Raw genomic sequence first — 17,537 nt, 5'->3', positions numbered from 1 at the left:
TCTGCAGAATAGAAGCAAGCTTCTGTTGGTGATTTAAGACTTCCCAGTCTGGATAATCATGCCTATCCTCCACATTCCAGCCTATAAGAGAAAAAGATTAAATACTTTTGGAGAGGGATGCTGGCTGTCCTTCCTGCTGTGGTTAACGCAATCGCCCTTCAAAAGAAAGTCACAAAGGTTATTGTGATGAAACTGTTTCCCTATGCCAATGGAAATCTGTTTCGCTTTATCTGAAAGGTCAATGAGCGGTTGTACCAGACTCAGCAGCCTGCAACAGTATGACCCCCGCTTCAGTAAATATGCCTTCAGATGAGAAGTTTAATAATATGATGTCTGTCTTCACTTCTGGACATCTGGTTATTGTAAAGAAAGGAACAGGTTGGTTATACAGCTGTCTTTAAGCAACAAGGACACAGTATATCATGTGGGATGCACATGATGGATCAGACATGAAGAGGAGCAGTGAGCAGAAAGCAACTACTTCAGATAGCATTACACAGCGAAAGTAAAACACACATATCTGAAAGAGCTTTCTTTTCCCAGCCTACAGGAAGTGATGGGAGAAATAAACAGTGTCAGCAGCTCATCTAACACAGACCTCTCATTTCCCATCAGATTCTAATTTTAGCTTTTTCTGTGAGGTCCCAACCTGAACCTGGCATGGGGTCAGTGTGGGTTTAGCATTAAGGTGAGATATTCCTCTTGTGTTTGGTTTAGTACTTCCTGTCTCTGCGCTGTGTGTCCACATCATTCGTCTCCTCTGTGTTATGTAAACCATCATAGACTGAGCTGGTTTTTGCTCTCTTTCTCCTCTACAAATACACTTTCTAGAGATCCAAAGATCACAAAACTCTATAACATTGGATGAGCAGTAATTACAAATAGCCCATAACCAGAAGCCACACATCTTTATCTTTAATTATTTTGACTTTGCATAACCCTATAATTTTTTTTCAGACCTTTTTGATGCACGTGTCAGTCTACTCATGTGCATATGTGACTTCACTTAATGAGTGTGTGGGCTCATCAGCGCGCACTCCTGTCAAGTATACACATGTGCAGTGTCCTCCAGTCATGGCTTAGATTCCAGCCATTTCCACGGCTGTGACGGATCCAAACACCAGTCAGTCAGTCACCCGGAGAGGCCTAATTCACTCCTTTGTGCTGTGTGACTCAAAGCCCTCTTCTCTGCCTCTTCATGTCCTCCTCTCACTCCCACTGTCCTCCATGGACTTGCCATTTGACCGGCTGCAAACTTGGACATGCTCCCCCAATGGTCAGCTGTGGGCTTGTATGCAGCATTTCTACATAGCAACAGTTTGTGGACACACTATCAGGCAAACACATGTAATAATGACAGACAGATGGCTGTGGAAGTGGAGTGATTTACATTTTTCCAAATAAAATGATTGGTTGCCCTTTTCTACATATTGACTCCATATACTCTTAATCAATATCGAACCAAGAAAGGCCCTAAATCAGTCTGATACAGGCCAACACTGTCAGCTCTAGTGAGAATCAACACGTGCAGATTGTTGCCTTTGGAAAGTGAAGAACTGACTCTTTCATGAGGTGGCAGTCACAAAAAAATTCCTTCAAATTGGTCCAACAAAAAAAAAAAAAAAAGTTACCAAGTCCAGCTGAAGTATCATACAAAGACTGGGCCCAAGCGGGCGGATCTACTGCCGGTTCTTAAAGAGGACCAGATGATGGGGCGAAGGTGTTTTCAGCCATGGGGTTTCCGATTTTCTGAGAGGATGGGAAAAGAGGAGCAGAGCTGCAGATGTTGAGGCTGCCCTGGGGTCTTATTTGTGTAAGTATCAATTCAGATTGAGAACTAGCTTAAGGTGATTATGCAAGATGAGGTTCCTTTTATTTACTGATCTCAGTGGACTCACCACTGCAGCATATTTAAAATGGGGTGTTAAGTGATCCCCTGGACAGAACAGACCCAGGGTGAGGCAAGGTTGAAACAAAATGACCTCATAATCCAGAGAGGGAGAGTTTGCTCTGGGAGTTTCCAATGAGATACTTGCGAGGATGCTGTAAAAAAAGCTTTCCTTCTCCTCTCCTAGTGAGCTTTGAACTAAATTTCTTCACATTCTCACCAGAGCTGTCCAAAATAGAATGTAGGACTATAATAAAAGCAGTCACTGAAGTCAAATGAGAGGGAAAGTTAGTCTGGCCAGTATGCAGAGTCATGGTGTCATGTAGGCCTGGGAGCCAAACACCACAGTGCAGCTCTCACACGGGGAGGGGCGTCCAGGATCTGTAAATCCCACAAGAACCAGAAAAGTCCCCTTTAACATTTGTAATAGCCCACTTCAGGATATACTGTGCAATGCTAGTCAATATCCAACAATAATATCTTGATTATCAGTAAGTGTTGTTAATGGAGAGCTCAACACAATCAGCCATCCAGAGTCAAAAGTTACACCACTCATTTATGTTAATGCATCAGCAATTACATTTGTGAGCAATCCGCATTCACTCAGAGCATGACAGAGCTTTGGAAATCAAACCAGACCTCATTATTAAACCCATGCTGATGTCAAACTTTTGTTTAACATTGCTATTATTAAGTAACTCTCAACACAGATTCTTCTGGGCTTGGTTCGTGTCTGATGTAACCCCAAAAATATAAATGGTATATTAAAAAAGACAACAAACAGACACAATACATGCAGATCTTATTAGTTACAATAATACTGAATGTGTCAAATAAAGAGTGCATCACTTTTTCACTATCCTGTACAGCCCCTCTGGCAGTGAGGGTAATTGCACAAACACTGTAGACGCATGTATGCCTGAGCTTGCCCCAAGCTTGTGTTCAGAAATAGTTACAATAATACAGACATAATAGAGACATTACCACGTTCAGACAGTAAACCATTATTTAGGCAGATTAAATGTAATAGCTACATAGCCTACTACAAATATTTTACATATACCAATCTGTGCAATATGCGACAACCATATCTGCCACCAGTCCATTCTCTCAGCGCTCTCCAACAAGGAAAAGCTACACCAATTGGTAACCATGTTTGTCCTTGCTATCATTTTCTTTTTTTGACTATACCTTCCGCATCATAAACTTCATGTTTCTCCACCATAGGCTAAGCCATACCCCTAATTACTTTAGCCTACCCTGTCACTAGGGTTGTTCCAGAGCCATGTAGAGAGAGAGTTGCGCCATCTACATTTAATTTCAATTCAAGTGGCTTTATTAGCAGGACTGCATACAATGCAAAGTTGCCAAAGCATATTAACACAAACCATTCAATCATAATAAACATAAATAAAAATATTAACCAATTATTTAAAGAGGTCATTTTATGATTTGTGGCTTTTTCCCCTCTCCTTTATTAAGTTATACCTTTTTGTGCATATAATAGGTATCCAAATTGAAAAAGCCGAGCAGCAACCTTCCGGTTTCCTGGGTGATGTGAATCCGGGAAGACCTAAAACTGCAATTTGAGGCTGGCTTCAAAAGGGAGTCAATCTCCATTGACCCCCATGTTAAAATGCCCAACTTTACAGCAGAATAAAAAATGTTTACAGCCTGGTAAAAAAAATGGTTTTAGTTTAAATAGATATTTTTGCCCTTCATGACAACTGTGAGGAGGGTGAATTTTTTTAAAATTCACTCGTTTAAATTATAATAAGCCTTAAATTTCTGAATTATTAGAGGCGTGGCCGCTTTTATTGACAGGTGACTGCTGCCGCTGTCACTGCTAGCCGACTAACTGTCTGTTAGCTCAGCTAATAGAGTCAGTCACGGAGCTCTGTACCTCTGCCCTGTTTTTTACTGGAGAGAAAGAGAACTTCCACGGAGCCTGTGCTGCAGTTGGTGAGTGAAATTCTGGTATTTTATTTACCTGCTATAATAATTAGCAGGTTACGTTATGGGTACATAACGTTAGCTTGTTAGCATAGCTAACGTTACTTAACAAACTAATTAGCCAGCTTCAAGCTTTGGTAATGATGCTAAAATAACGGGATTGTGCTAACTGCAGTTTTTAAAGAAGCGTGCACACAAGTCAAAATGTGTTAGAGAAGTGTTTGAATTTAGGGTGATAACACTTTGGAACAAAAAGCGTAGGTAAGTCAAGTAAGTTAACGTTAATGGCCCACCTCGTCAGTTAGCTGACGTTATGCAATATTAACGGTAAACTTGCCAAACAGGCATTGTTAGATTTGGATAAGTAACATTAAAGTTACTGTAATGGAGTCACTGTGTCACTAGAATAAGTGGCTCTGCTTGGACTGAGGGACGGAGTTGAGGGGGAAGCAACGGTGGTTGTTCTGTCGATAAAGACAGGTAAGTTAGCTGGGCTGTAACTATGGCCATGTTCCTGAGTTGGGTCAAGTATTTAGTTATGTAGACAAAATAGCTGTTTGACAGCCGCTTCTGAGTTTGTCTACACTCTCCAGCTACATGTATTTTTAATCTGTGAGGCCCTGCTTGCATTCAAGATTCAAGCCCTTTTTTGTTATTGTGTAGCAGATTACTATTGTGACAACCTGAGGTGCATTAAAATTCTCGACAAATATATATCAAGCAGTACCAGTTCAACAGTAAATTTCACATAAGAGCAAAATTAATAAATATACAATAAGACCTAACTTGACTGTTCAAGTGTTCAGTAGCAAGATTAATATTGCACAGTGTATTTCACATTGCCATAATTACTGTTACATGCCAGAGAGATTATCATACTGAGGCGATCTCAGACTTCAGTAGGTTTATGGCAGTAGAAGGATCTGTCACTAATTTTCTAACATTGTTGTGTTTACAGGAGCCAGAGGAGCTGATGGCAGCATCATTCCAGATGTGAAGCACCAGAGTCCCAGCTTCCAGTGTGGCCCTGCCAGATCTTGCAGATTACTGCTTTGTTCACAGCACCTGAACTCTACTGATCTCAAATTAGGACAGTGGGTTCCCATATAGGTTCCATCAATATATTTACTGTTACAAAATGACTTCAAGTCATACAAAACAACTTTTACATTTGCAACCTTTTAATATTGATGTTTGCATGAATGCAAGATATGATTTTAATTTGTTAAACTCTTGCTTTTGTATTAGAAATAATTTTTGTTATATAAAATTGATCAGACTAAATTTACTTAAAATAAAATCACATTCTTCATTCATAACTTTCTTATGTTGATTGAATATAGTGTGATCTAAACATTAGACAGTATTATAGGTTAAAGAGGTGGTATTATGCTTTGTGGCTTTTTCCCTCTCCTTTATTGAGTTATATACCTTTTTTGTGCATGTAATAGGTTTTCAAAGTGAAAAAACGCCCAAAGTCCACCCCAAAGGGAGTTCCCATCTCCCACAGAAACCAAAAACACCGGTGGCAAAACACTGAGCTGCAGCACACTGCTCCTCTCCCTTCCAAGCACTAGCTACCCTCCGGGCATTCAATGGACATAAAGTTATTACTGTGATGTAGAGACAGAGCTCAGTTAAAACTTTATGGACGAAAGACACTTTTGCTACAGATTAATAACTCACCACTCTGAAACTCTTGCTTCAGTCCATGTTGCTAAGCTGGTAAGGGGAACATGTACAGCTGAACTGAAGCCGTGTTTACCGGCTTTTCAGGGCCCACCCTACTCTGCTTATGATTGGCTAGTAGTCCTTAACTTGGTACTGCACATGTGCAGTTCCCAACAAATATCTTGAAGAAGTGAGATGCATCACTCCATAGTAGTGGTGGTAAAAGTCACTCTTTTGAAAGACTCGAGTCACCAAATCTCGTTCATTAAAGTGAACTAATCTTTGTTTGTGTCATTTCGTTCATTTTGTTTATTTTAACTAGGTTGGTTATTGCGGCGCTGCAGCCCTCTAGTGGGCGATTTAAAAAGAAACAGCACAGTTCTCAAACACAGAAGGCTGCCTGGCTTGCTCTAATTGACAAAGTATAATGCACAAATTCACCTCTTGATCTTTCTCTATCATGGTTCTATAAAGCCCCATGGAGCCACAACCAAATTCAAACCATGTAAAAACCACAGAAATATGTTGTCAATATTCGATTAAGCCACTACTCTGGCTAAATCCATCCATTTTCACAATCTTTTTCCTGAGTATACTACCAGACCCACCATATATATATATAATTATAATCACTATATCTCTAAAGTGCTCATTCATACAGCAGCCTAACGCCTATCCATGAGTAAAATCTGTACACACTTTATCATATGCTCTTTCACAGTTTGCCAAACTGTAACCAAAACACTGAGTGCTTGGTTTATATCCCACTGGTCAAAAACCACCAAACCAGCTGCGTATAAAACCAGAGTTTACAGTTGACACAGTGTGAGAGCGCGTGCCATACACAGCTGTTTCTCAACCAACTGTGTGTGTGAGCAGTTTAATCATTTACTGACAGTGATAATTAAGTTGAGCTTTGAAATTTGCTGGTGCTCTGTTTTGCTCACCTCTGAGATGCCTTTTGCCAGCAGCTGCTCCAAAACACACCTGGTTAACGTTTCTCGTTAAGTGACTCATGTAGCCTGATAGGCTAAATTATGACGGACAGTGAGACAAATAATCTCGGGAAACACCATCAGATCAAATTCATAAGAAGTTTAACTATTTCCAATGCTGGGGGGAGGCAAAAATATTAATTATGCGTAGGCCAATCAGAAGCACAGTTGGTGACTGTGCCCTGGCGCAGAGTAACACACAGGAAAGCCCCACGTGCCCCACTTACATTGTTTTTCACAATTGCTAAAACACTAAACCCCATTCTCTGAACCCAATGCTCAATGGCCTAAACCCATTTGTCGAATCAGTCACTCTTTTGGCAAAACCTTAACCAGGTTCAGGTAGTTAAGACACTGTTTGCAAATCTCATCCACTCTTTTTGCAAAACTCTAAACACATTCTCACTCACTGAAACACATTTTGCACTGTGATGCACTTGTGTGGCAAAACGGCAAATGCATGCGGCAAAAGTTAAACACAACTACAACACAGCTGTCATCTTTACACACAACAACTCATAATTCTGCACACTTGTTTCTAATGATGAGATCAAACCAAAATGTGGTCAAGTCCCTGGCCAGTGTGGTGGCAATGTCACACTTTGACCAAGCTATAAGTAAGGGACAGGTTCTCTACTGTCATTCAACCTTGGGGCCATACAACACTGAACCTCTTCTTACTTTTCTGGGTGGTCGTTGGAATTTTGTGTTTGAGCATGAGCAGCAGGATCATCAGCCAGCAGTACATCCTGTCTATGGGACAATGTTAGCTTTTACTGTGGTGTTCTGCAAAGCTAGTAGTTCAACGTAAACCAGCAACCAGTGATTCATAAATGTTTACCTTCAACCTACAGCCCTTACTTCAGTCCAACAGAAGAATTTTTCTCTGCCTGATGGTGGAAGATCTATGACCGAAACTCGTTTACTATGGAAAATCTCTTACAGGCAATGGAATTGGCCTGTGGTGAGACAGGTGTGGAGTGTTGTTACAGTCAGGCTGCATCCAGCAATTCCAAGGGTTTTCCTCCTTTGCTTGGCAAGGGACCTTGCAACCTTGCAAAGGTTGCATGTGATGTGGATGAAGTCGCTTACTGTATGGACTTTGATTTTGCATTTGCACAACATTTTTGAGTATAATGTGCTTTTCATTTATAGTTTTCTTTGTTCTTTGGGCTTACTGTATTTGAATATACAGATATTCTGTATACTTAGATATAGATATACTGTATTACTTGCAGTATTTACAGTATACTATATATTTACTGTACTAAGTTGTGATTACTATACATTTAAAATTGGAAAATATGTTTCTTTGACTAATTTTTTTATGTAGTCTAAAGAATCCTCTGTAGTGTTTTACCTATTGACTGGCTGTAAACTGTATCCGTATTGACAAATTGGGTGGACTGGCAGACTTCCATTTGAGCTAAATCCTCCTATGGGCCAACAAAGACGCAAAAGCTATAATGTCCTTTTGCCTTTTAGTCAGTGGTTAATAGACCCAAAGATGGCCATTTGAGGATAAGGTAGTATTTCCATGTCCAATGCCTCAGAGAGGGTCTTAGATATGGTGGACCAGTAACCAGATAACTGAAATCAGGACCAGAACATCTGCATGAAATTGGTGGGGGCACTGTGACATCTGCTGCATGTTTCATCTACATCAATATACGTTTTAGATAGTTTGACTTTATTCAAATGAATTAAGTGGAGAACTTTAAATTGAATTATACACAGCACAAAAGCTACTTCTGTCTACCCTGTCCATGGCATGCAGCCACATACTGACAGAAATCTCCACTCCAAGTTCCTCTTTCCAGTCATTTTTCTGTTTTGGTTAGTGATACTGTGATCGGGCAGTAGGAACTACACTCTGTTGCATCCTTACCTCGCTTTAGCAAGAAATTGATGGTTGTGTCAGTGAGAGTTTGAAACAAGAGAAAGAGAGTCCAGAGAGTCATTAAACATTTCAAGTAAAAGGGGTGCTAATTTACCTTTACATTTTTTAAATAAAATTCTATAGGATGGTTGTCCAGGGCCCTTGCCACTCTGCATTTTAATGATGAAAGTCTATAAGTGGCTAGTCAATTCCCTCTCCAGTTTCCAATTTATCTAAGAACTCTGACATACCCATGTTACCCATGTCGTTTCATTCCTGTGGGTCAGTTGTTGAGTTAAGCAATATAATCTGATGGAATTCACATTAATTCATATTATTTTGAATCCGAAGTGGGGCTACGAAAATTGCAAGGTGCCTGTGCCTATTTCGCTCATTCAGCTACAGTTCTACTTGGAACAACTGTTTATGTCACTGTGCACAAAAGGCAACTTGGCTGTGCGTACAGGTTACCGGTCAATAAAGTGAGCTAGGGGTGTGGAAAATAATTTATTCTTAGCTGCATCGCGATGCGGACTTGGACAATTCTGAATCCATCATAAATGTCGATTGATGCTTATAGACTAACAGTCATTCTTGAAGCACTATTTCTGAAACCATTAACACTTGTCAAATCATCAACCAAGTGTGCCAAACTGAATGCACGTTCTGAGCTTTACACTCAGTTTGCAATTCAGTAACACACTTCTATTAAAACTGTAAACATTACTATATTTTGCTACACTATTTTGCTAATTGGCATTCCACATGTGAAAACACTTTTTGATTTTTAGTTCACATACCAATCAGAGCTTGAACACTAGTACGTATAGTAATAGGCCAATGGTAAACATTTGTTTTGGCTTACAATGGAAGCTTTAGAGGGGTGAGAATTAGAGGAAGACATGGACGAGGAGGTGAAGAAAGAAGAATAGGAGACAGTGAGATCAAGTAGGATGGGGGAAAAGGAGAGGACCAGGAATAGAAAGAGGAAGACCATGGGCTGAGCTTAGGGGAACTCGGTGGAACGGATTTCACCAAATCTAAGCCGCTTTACTGTTGCAGGTATCATCTGGTTATTTGCAATGAGAAGCGGTAAGTAACTCTTAAGTGTTGTACTGCACTGGTACTGGTTCAGTGATACGCACTATAATGACAAGGATGTGTCACTACTGTAAAACCAATCAAATGTTTTTCACAGAGTTGCAAGAAAACTGGTGTCTGGTGGAAAAGGTCGACTGTTCACGACAAAGACCCACATTGTAAATATGGTCATTGCAAATAACTTCTTCACCTCCTCATCCATGTCCTCCTCTTACTCCTCTAATTCTTCCCCCACTAAAGCCTCCATTATAAGCCAAAACAAATGTTAACCTGTGGCCTATTTACATGTAGTGTTCAAGCTCTGATTGGTATGTGAACTAAAAATATAGTAATGTTTACAGTTTTAATAGAAGTGCGTTATTGAATTGAAAACTGACTGTAAAGCAGTGAGTTGTGTTTAAAGTTTTGCCAAAACTGTGTTGTAAAATTACAAACTGAGTGCAAAGCAGAGAATGTGCATTCAGTTTGGCATACTTGGCTTCAAGCGTTAATAGTTTCAGTAATCCCCATCAAAAACAGGATTTTTATTTTATCAGAATGTAGGATTATAACTGCAGTCAGTAGTGTAAATATTCAGACAGTGATTTGCATTATAAAGAACAATGCTACCTCTTTGAAGCATAATGCTTATACTTGAAGTAATGGCTATATTGACTCGCTATGGGATAATTCTGCAAAGCTTTCAGTCATTAGATACTGCTTCCAACCAGAAAGGAATGATCTGTTAACTGTGCCCAGTCATCTTCAAAGTTAACGCTTTGGATCAATGAGTGTCTTTGCTTCAGGCAACATGGCTCGCTATTGAGCTAAAAAACAATGGTGCACTGTCCTCGGATGCTGAAACATCATCAGCTTGCCAAAGTCAATAATGCGAGATTTTTAAAAGCTAGACAAGAGGCTCCAAGCAAAAATTAATATGCAATGTAGAGATTTTATCTCCCTTTCTCCAGAAGAAGAAACTCGTTCGCTTGTTTCCACTGGCTTTTTGTTTTTCTTAAAAAACAGAGGACAGATGAGGTGGAGTGATAAACTGCTCAAGAAGAAGTGGAGAAAGGGCCTCGACTAGGTCTAACAGTACTCCACCTGGAAAGCAAAACAGGTGAAAGGATGGCGAAACATCCGCATGTCTCCAAGAATTCAGGCTGTATTTTCCACCGAGTCCTGTGGATAAACATCAGGCAGAACAGGCAGTCTGAGAGTGAACTGTCAGTGGGCAGTGACAAATCCAGCTCTCATCTCCACCGCTGCATGGTCAAAATAGGAGGGACAGGGAATTCCATAGCGACTCCTCAAATAAGCAGCACACGGCACGACACCTCCCTTCAGAGGAAAACTGGAAGAAAGATGAGATGGAGCGAGACAGAGACCTGCCTGTCCTTTCAGCCAGTGGAATGGGAAAACTAAACACCTTGGTTTAAACATTCAATGACAGAATCCACTCATCTATAAACAACAGCCCTGACAAAACTGGAGACCTCCCTTTTGTTTTTAGGATTAATTTTTGTTCTATTAATAGTACATCTATTTCCAAAGAGTTCCAAAGGTTTTGGACTTTGGAGAACCCCGTTACTTTTCTTTTAGCACCACCAGCCTCTTGACTTATTTGACTTTTACTCAACTTCTCGATGGATTGCCTTTATATTTGGTATAGACAATTATGTCCCTTCCCAGGGAGACTTGTAATAAATTTGACAGTCCCTTAATTTTTCCTCTAATGTCATAATCAGGTCAAAATTTAAATCTATCCAATACTTTAGTTTATGATTAAATGCCTGCAAAACTAGCCCTCTGTACTTTGTCTTTAGTACTAATTCACAAATGTTAGCATGCTAACTAAGTTGGTGAACGTGGGGAACAAGCACATATCTGCTATACATCAACACTAGAATAAACATTTAGCTCACAGCGCCACTGCACATAAATATGTTTCAATATGACAATTGTTCCCATCTACCTGACTGTAACAACCACAATGTTTCCGATGCTTCTATGTGTTTGGCCTTTACACATAACTTATGAAATATGAGTGTGATGCTTAATATAACACATGGCAACTGAAGAGATGCAAATGCAAAGTCACTGTAAAGAAGTCCTAAAAGAGTCACTGAGGCTTTTGCTTCTTAAGAGTGTGTGTATTATTTTAAACCCCAGCCGTTTGCTGTTGCGGCCTGTTTTCTGCTGATGTTGGTGACCTCTGACAGAAAAATTGCACTGATCTTTAAAATGTAAATCTTCAGTAGCTGCTATAGGGAAAACAAACTCTTCAGGGGCAGCATTATAAATAACTTCTAGCATTGTGTTTTCCAAAGTCGCACACACAGGGCTTGTTTAAACAAAATGCCATTAAACAAAACATGTAAATTACAGATTGACCTATATCAACAAAAACTCACCATGGATCTTATCATTACAGGCCTTTTTGCCGGCAGTGAACATATCCATAAAAAGGCAAAGGGGAAGTGATGTTGTCAGAGTGTAGCGATTCGGCAGCTGGTCTCCTGTGGAATCCTGGGCGATACTGGGGATGACGGAGACCAGCTGCTGACTCAGTGACTCATTTTTACCTCAGTAGGGAGAAGGAGGGAAGGAGAGACGGAAATGGGTGAGCAGCAGCTCTTGCCCAGACAAAGAACAGACACAGCCAGCTCCAGCAGGGAGAGTGGCCAAACTATTTCAAGTCTTGAGTTTGTACCGTCCTTTTCCTTTGGCACCACACTTGAGTCATGTTGCAATGCAACCACTTGGTTTATAAACAAAATATGCCAAAAACAATCATTGCTAAAGTATTAATCTTTTAGTTATTTCAGTAATCAGTGTGGGATAACTGAAAGCTGAAACTTGGGAGGAAGGGTTTTGCGTGTAGTCTTTATCTTTGTGGCTAAATGACAGCAACCCAAATATCTGTTTTCTCTTTCTTTCCTCGCTCTTTCCCTGTTTCGCTCCAAAAATTATGTGTGCAAGCCCGTGTTGTTTTGTTGGAAATAGCAATAATTCTATGTTTTGACCGATGAAAATGGATCCATGGTTCTCCATCCTGGCATTCAGGCTTTAGATTCAGGGGTAGAAAGATAAGTGGTACAGACTGTTCAAGCAGAAGTAAAATTACTTGGATTAAAGAAGATTAATTACCATTTATTCTTATATTGTTCAAACGAAAGTTCGTAATTTCTCTTTTGTAGGCAACTGTAACAAACTTTTGCACACAGTTATATATTGTAGGTGCCGGGTGAAAAATGTATATTTCCATTAGGAGTTGGTGGAGACCCAAGCAGAGCTAAAAGATGAGTGACTACTGGCCTTATTGTAATCAAGTTGGCTGATACATGACTCCTAATGAATGCTAATGCTGTCCTGTGCCTGATGATAATTGCAGGCTAGCTATATGTTAGCTATATCAACTTTATAAGGTGATATTGTGTTAATGTTGTTTTTACAGCTTGTTGTGCTGCCCCTAAGTGGCCAAAAAATTATTATTGCCATTTTAATAAGGCTGCTTCTTAGTTCCAGAAATGTTGAGGATGAAAACATCCTACCAACAGGTCCCACTACATTTAGTGGTGCTGTCAATATGGTATCTCTTTTAAGAGGAAAAAATAATTTTAAGGTCAGTTAAAAGAGAAAAGACAGGTCAGACAGTTTGACTTGTCAACTAATAACATCAATGATGGCTCTGTTCCAGGAAGTGTCCCAGTAAGCTGTTCCAGTGAACCAGCATGAACAATAACAGGAACTTGGAACTGGCTCACCTAAATGGAATCCAACCATCGTCAATGTTATTAATTACACCTGTGCTGTTCTTGCTATGACATGACAAAGGTCCCTAATCATCCCAAATGGATGAAGACTTGGTTACTGTATAATTCCCCCCTTGTTTAGCAGTACAACAAGTAGTAAAAGCTCAATTCAACACAAACTCAATTACAGCAACTTTTAAATAACTGGTACAGTACCTTCCTAGATTTAATTATGCTTCTGGGAGGTAACTAAGTCTCTAGATGTGGTGCTACCAGCAGAGTTTCAGGAGCAGGACCACACATCAATGACGTCACTCCCGGCATTTCCATGAATACCCACACAACACATGTCCTCTTCTTCGCTCTCGCATTCCGCACATGAACCGAGACCAAGCAACATCGTGTCAAGCACGCCACATTAACATTCTATAATGCGAATTATTACAAGCTACTTCCATCCACTTACTTCTTTGAGAAGTGTTGGCACATAGCTATCCCCATCGATGAATTATTCGGACAGATTCGCGAAATCTTCTATGTTCATCTCAGCAGACCCAGCACCAGAAGCCGAATTCTCTCCTCCGTCTCCACGCTTGAGGCCCTTCTTTCTACAGTCCTAAAGTCGGGCGGGAAGCGGGTGAGTCCAGCTTAAACGCCATCCGCCTTCCACGGTCCACTCGAAGGATTCAAACATTGCACCTGAAGAATCCTTCGCCTCTCATCAAACAACTGATCACAGCATTACCCCGTGCTAGCGAGGTCCCGAATCAAACAGTCTTCACGAACAATCTAGACACGAACCATAGCCACTCTTCAGAAAACGGTTAAAGATGAAAAAATCCTGATTTAGACAACAGACAATACAGCAAACGTTTCAAGCTGTCATCTCAGCGTGCCATGCATTCAGTTCCGTCAACACCAGCTCCTTTCCGGGTGGCGCATTACGCACGCTGTGACGTCAGCACCACTGTTAAAGGGACAGTTCACATATTACCTCCATCTCAAGATAGCAGAAAAGTCGGTACCAAAGCAAAACAGGACGTCAACTAACACCAGAATTCCAAGGCCTCCACCTCTCATTGAGGTTGACCGCACCAGCCGCCTACATCACACAGGAAAACCACATTGAGTCGTCAGCACCCCGCCATCCAGCTCTGGTGGCTTCAGGTACCCAGCTCTGGGATGCCAGCACCCCAGCCATCTACATCTACCATCCACACCAGCAGGCTTCATTAGGGGCCTTTGGCACTGGAACGCCAGCGCCACAGCTGGACACTTCCAGCAACTACAGCAGTCAGTTCCATAAGGTTATAAATGTTATGACTGTTGCTAGCAGCATACAAGCTAACCACTTAAGTACAGATTGTTTTGAGTTCGCAATCATTACGAGCTCAGTCATTTTAAGCTAACAGCTAACAGTCGTTTCGAGCTAACTTCAAGCTAATAGTCGTTTCGGGCTAACTTCGAGCTAAGAGCCGTTTTGAGCTAACTGAGCTAAGAGTTGTTTCGAGCTAACTTTGAGCTAGATAAGAGTCGTATTGAGCTAACAGACGTATCGAGCTAACTTTGCTAACTTTGAACTAACAGTCGTGTCGAGCTAACAGTCGTGTTGAGCTAACAGTTGTTTTGAGCTAACTTTACTAACTTTGAGCTAACAGCTGTTTGAGTGAACTTGAGCTAAGAGTCGTTTCAAGCTAACTTTGCTAACCTTGAGCTAAAAGTCATTTTGAGCCAACTTTGAGCTAGCTAAGAGCCATTTCGAGCTAACTTTGAGCTAGATAAGAGTCGTTTCGAGCTAACAGACGTATCGAGCTAACTTTACTAACTTTGAGCGAACTTGAGCTAAGAGTCGTTTCGAGCTAACTTTGCGAGCTTTGAGCTACGAGTCGTTTCGAGCTAACTTTGCTAACCTTGAGCTAAAAGTCATTTTGAGCCAACTTTGAGCTAGCTAAGAGCCATTTCGAGCTAACTTTGAGCTAGATAAGAGTCGTTTCGAGCTAACAGACGTATCGAGCTAACTTTACTAACTTTGAGCGAACTTGAGCTAAGAGTCGTTTCGAGCTAACTTTGCGAGCTTTGAGCTACGAGTCGTTTCGAGCTAACTTTGCTAACCTTGAGCTAAAAGTCATTTTGAGCCAACTTTGAGCTAGCTAAGAGCCATTTCGAGCTAACTTTGAGCTAGATAAGAGTCGTTTCGAGCTAACAGACGTATCGAGCTAACTTTACTAACTTTGAGCGAACTTGAGCTAAGAGTCGTTTCGAGCTAACTTTGCGAGCTTTGAGCTACGAGTCGTTTCGAGCTAACTTTGCTAACCTTGAGCTAAAAGTCATTTTGAGCCAACTTTGAGCTAGCTAAGAGCCATTTCGAGCTAACTTTGAGCTAGATAAGAGTCGTTTCGAGCTAACAGACGTATCGAGCTAACTTTACTAACTTTGAGCGAACTTGAGCTAAGAGTCGTTTCGAGCTAACTTTGCGAGCTTTGAGCTACGAGTCGTTTCGAGCTAACTTTGCTAACCTTGAGCTAAAAGTCATTTTGAGCCAACTTTGAGCTAGCTAAGAGCCATTTCGAGCTAACTTTGAGCTAGATAAGAGTCGTTTCGAGCTAACAGACGTATCGAGCTAACTTTACTAACTTTGAGCGAACTTGAGCTAAGAGTCGTTTCGAGCTAACTTTGCGAGCATTGAGCTAAGAGTCGTTTCGAGCTAACTTTGCTAACATTGAGCTAACAGTTGTGTCGAGCTAACAGTTGTTTTGAGCTAACTTTACTAACTTTGAGCTAACAGCTGATCGAGCTAACCTTGAGCTAAAAATCATTTTGAGCTAAGATTGAGCTAGCTGAGAGCCATTCGAACTAACCTTGAGCTAACAGTTGTTTTGAGCTAACTTTACTAACTTTGACCTAACAGCTGCTGGAGCTAACCTTGAGCTAACAGTCGTTTTGAGCTAGCTAACAGCCGTTCGAGCTAACCTTGAGCTAACAGTTGTGAGAGTGTGGGGAGAAGCGCAGCGGAGCAGATTAAAGTAAATAAACACTAAACTATAAGGTGGAAAATTACCTACAATAACCTACTGTTAATACAAATAGACTACAATATACACCGCTACCAAGCCCACCTGCCGCTGCCACAGTTGCTCTGTCTTAATTAGAGGTCAACAGTCCAATGAGCGGGTTTGTCGCGGTTCTTTCTCGCAACACGAGATCAAGGACTTATGTGTCGCGATTTTGGTCTTTGTTTCAGAACCATTACAGCCCTGCTACTAAGTAGTCTGCCTACTATTTTAAGTGAGGAAAAAAATGTATACATGCGATTTTTAAAAAATGTGCAAATGAAAGTTTCTTTGACAACCTCAAAACAGAAAAAGCTTTGGGCACCCCCTGTCATCTCTGGGTTTACATTCGATCGCCAATTCCTCCTCGCTTTAGCTCAATCTTTGCCAGCGGGATTAGATTTAACTTTTTCTGTCACGAGCAACCATGACATCCCAGGATACCAATTGCACACTGCTGCCACATATTCTTAAAGTTTTTGGGGGTTCTACAAAGAAGACTAATCGCAGCAGAATGGTCCCTGAAACTCTACTACCAACAGCATAGCTTTCTCTCGGGTTACAGGCCACCTTTGAAGAACTCAGCCACTGTCACAACTAGCACAACATGACCTCCCTGTCATTTGATCTCGTCACTACGTCTAATTTCATCAACACGCCCACAGTGGCTACAAAATAATAATAATAATAATAATCCTTATTTGTAGAGCACTTTTCTAAAACAAGTTACAAAGTGCTTTAACAAGTGTAAACAATAATACAAAAAAAACAAGATAAGAGCATGAAAAATTTATATAAAATTAGTAAAATACAATAAAATAAAAGGGATAAAATAAAGTCAAATAAGATCGGGAAAAGCTCTCCTATAAAAGTATGTTTTAAGAAGGGACTTAAAAGAGTTCACTGACTCAGCCGACCTGATTTCCTCGGGCAGGCTGTTCCAGAGCCTCGGGGCCCTGACAGCAAACGCTCTGTCCCCTTTAGTTTTCAGTCGAGACTCTGGAACAGACAACAGACCTCTGCCCGAGGATCTCAAGGTACGTGCTGGTGCGTATGGGACTAAAAGGTCAGAAATATAACAAGGCGAGAGGCCATGAAGAGCTTTAAAAGTGATCAATAGAATTTTAAAGTCAATTCTAAAACACACTGGGAGACAGTGTAATGAAGCTAAAATAGGAGTAATGTGGTCATATTTCTTTGTTCTGGTTAAAAGCCTGGCAGCTGAGTTCTGGACAGTCTGGAGTCGATCAATAGATTTTTGGGTTA

At 40.7% G+C, this 17,537-nt stretch overlaps 1 protein-coding gene across 2 annotated transcripts in view; it reads right to left on the bottom strand.

Moving 5' to 3' along the window:
• The window catches only part of LOC123979033 (KATNB1-like protein 1), a 77,785-nt gene that overhangs the window by 30,967 nt on the left and 29,281 nt on the right, over positions 1–17,537 (bottom strand). The window contains exon 1 of one of the 2 annotated variants that reach the window (XM_046062745.1): positions 13,688–13,990. The exons of the other annotated variant lie outside the window; for it this stretch is intronic. The gene's annotated coding sequence lies outside the window, so the exon portion shown is untranslated. Of the gene's footprint in view, positions 1–13,687; positions 13,991–17,537 lie in introns of those variants that run through there. 2 annotated transcript variants of the gene reach the window in all.

The sequence above is a fragment of the Micropterus dolomieu genome, linkage group LG11 (assembly GCF_021292245.1).
Source record: "Micropterus dolomieu isolate WLL.071019.BEF.003 ecotype Adirondacks linkage group LG11, ASM2129224v1, whole genome shotgun sequence".
Lineage (NCBI taxonomy): Eukaryota > Metazoa > Chordata > Actinopteri > Centrarchiformes > Centrarchidae > Micropterus > Micropterus dolomieu.
The sequence above is the reverse complement of the archived record's forward strand: the minus strand, read 5'-3'. Positions and strand labels throughout refer to the sequence as shown.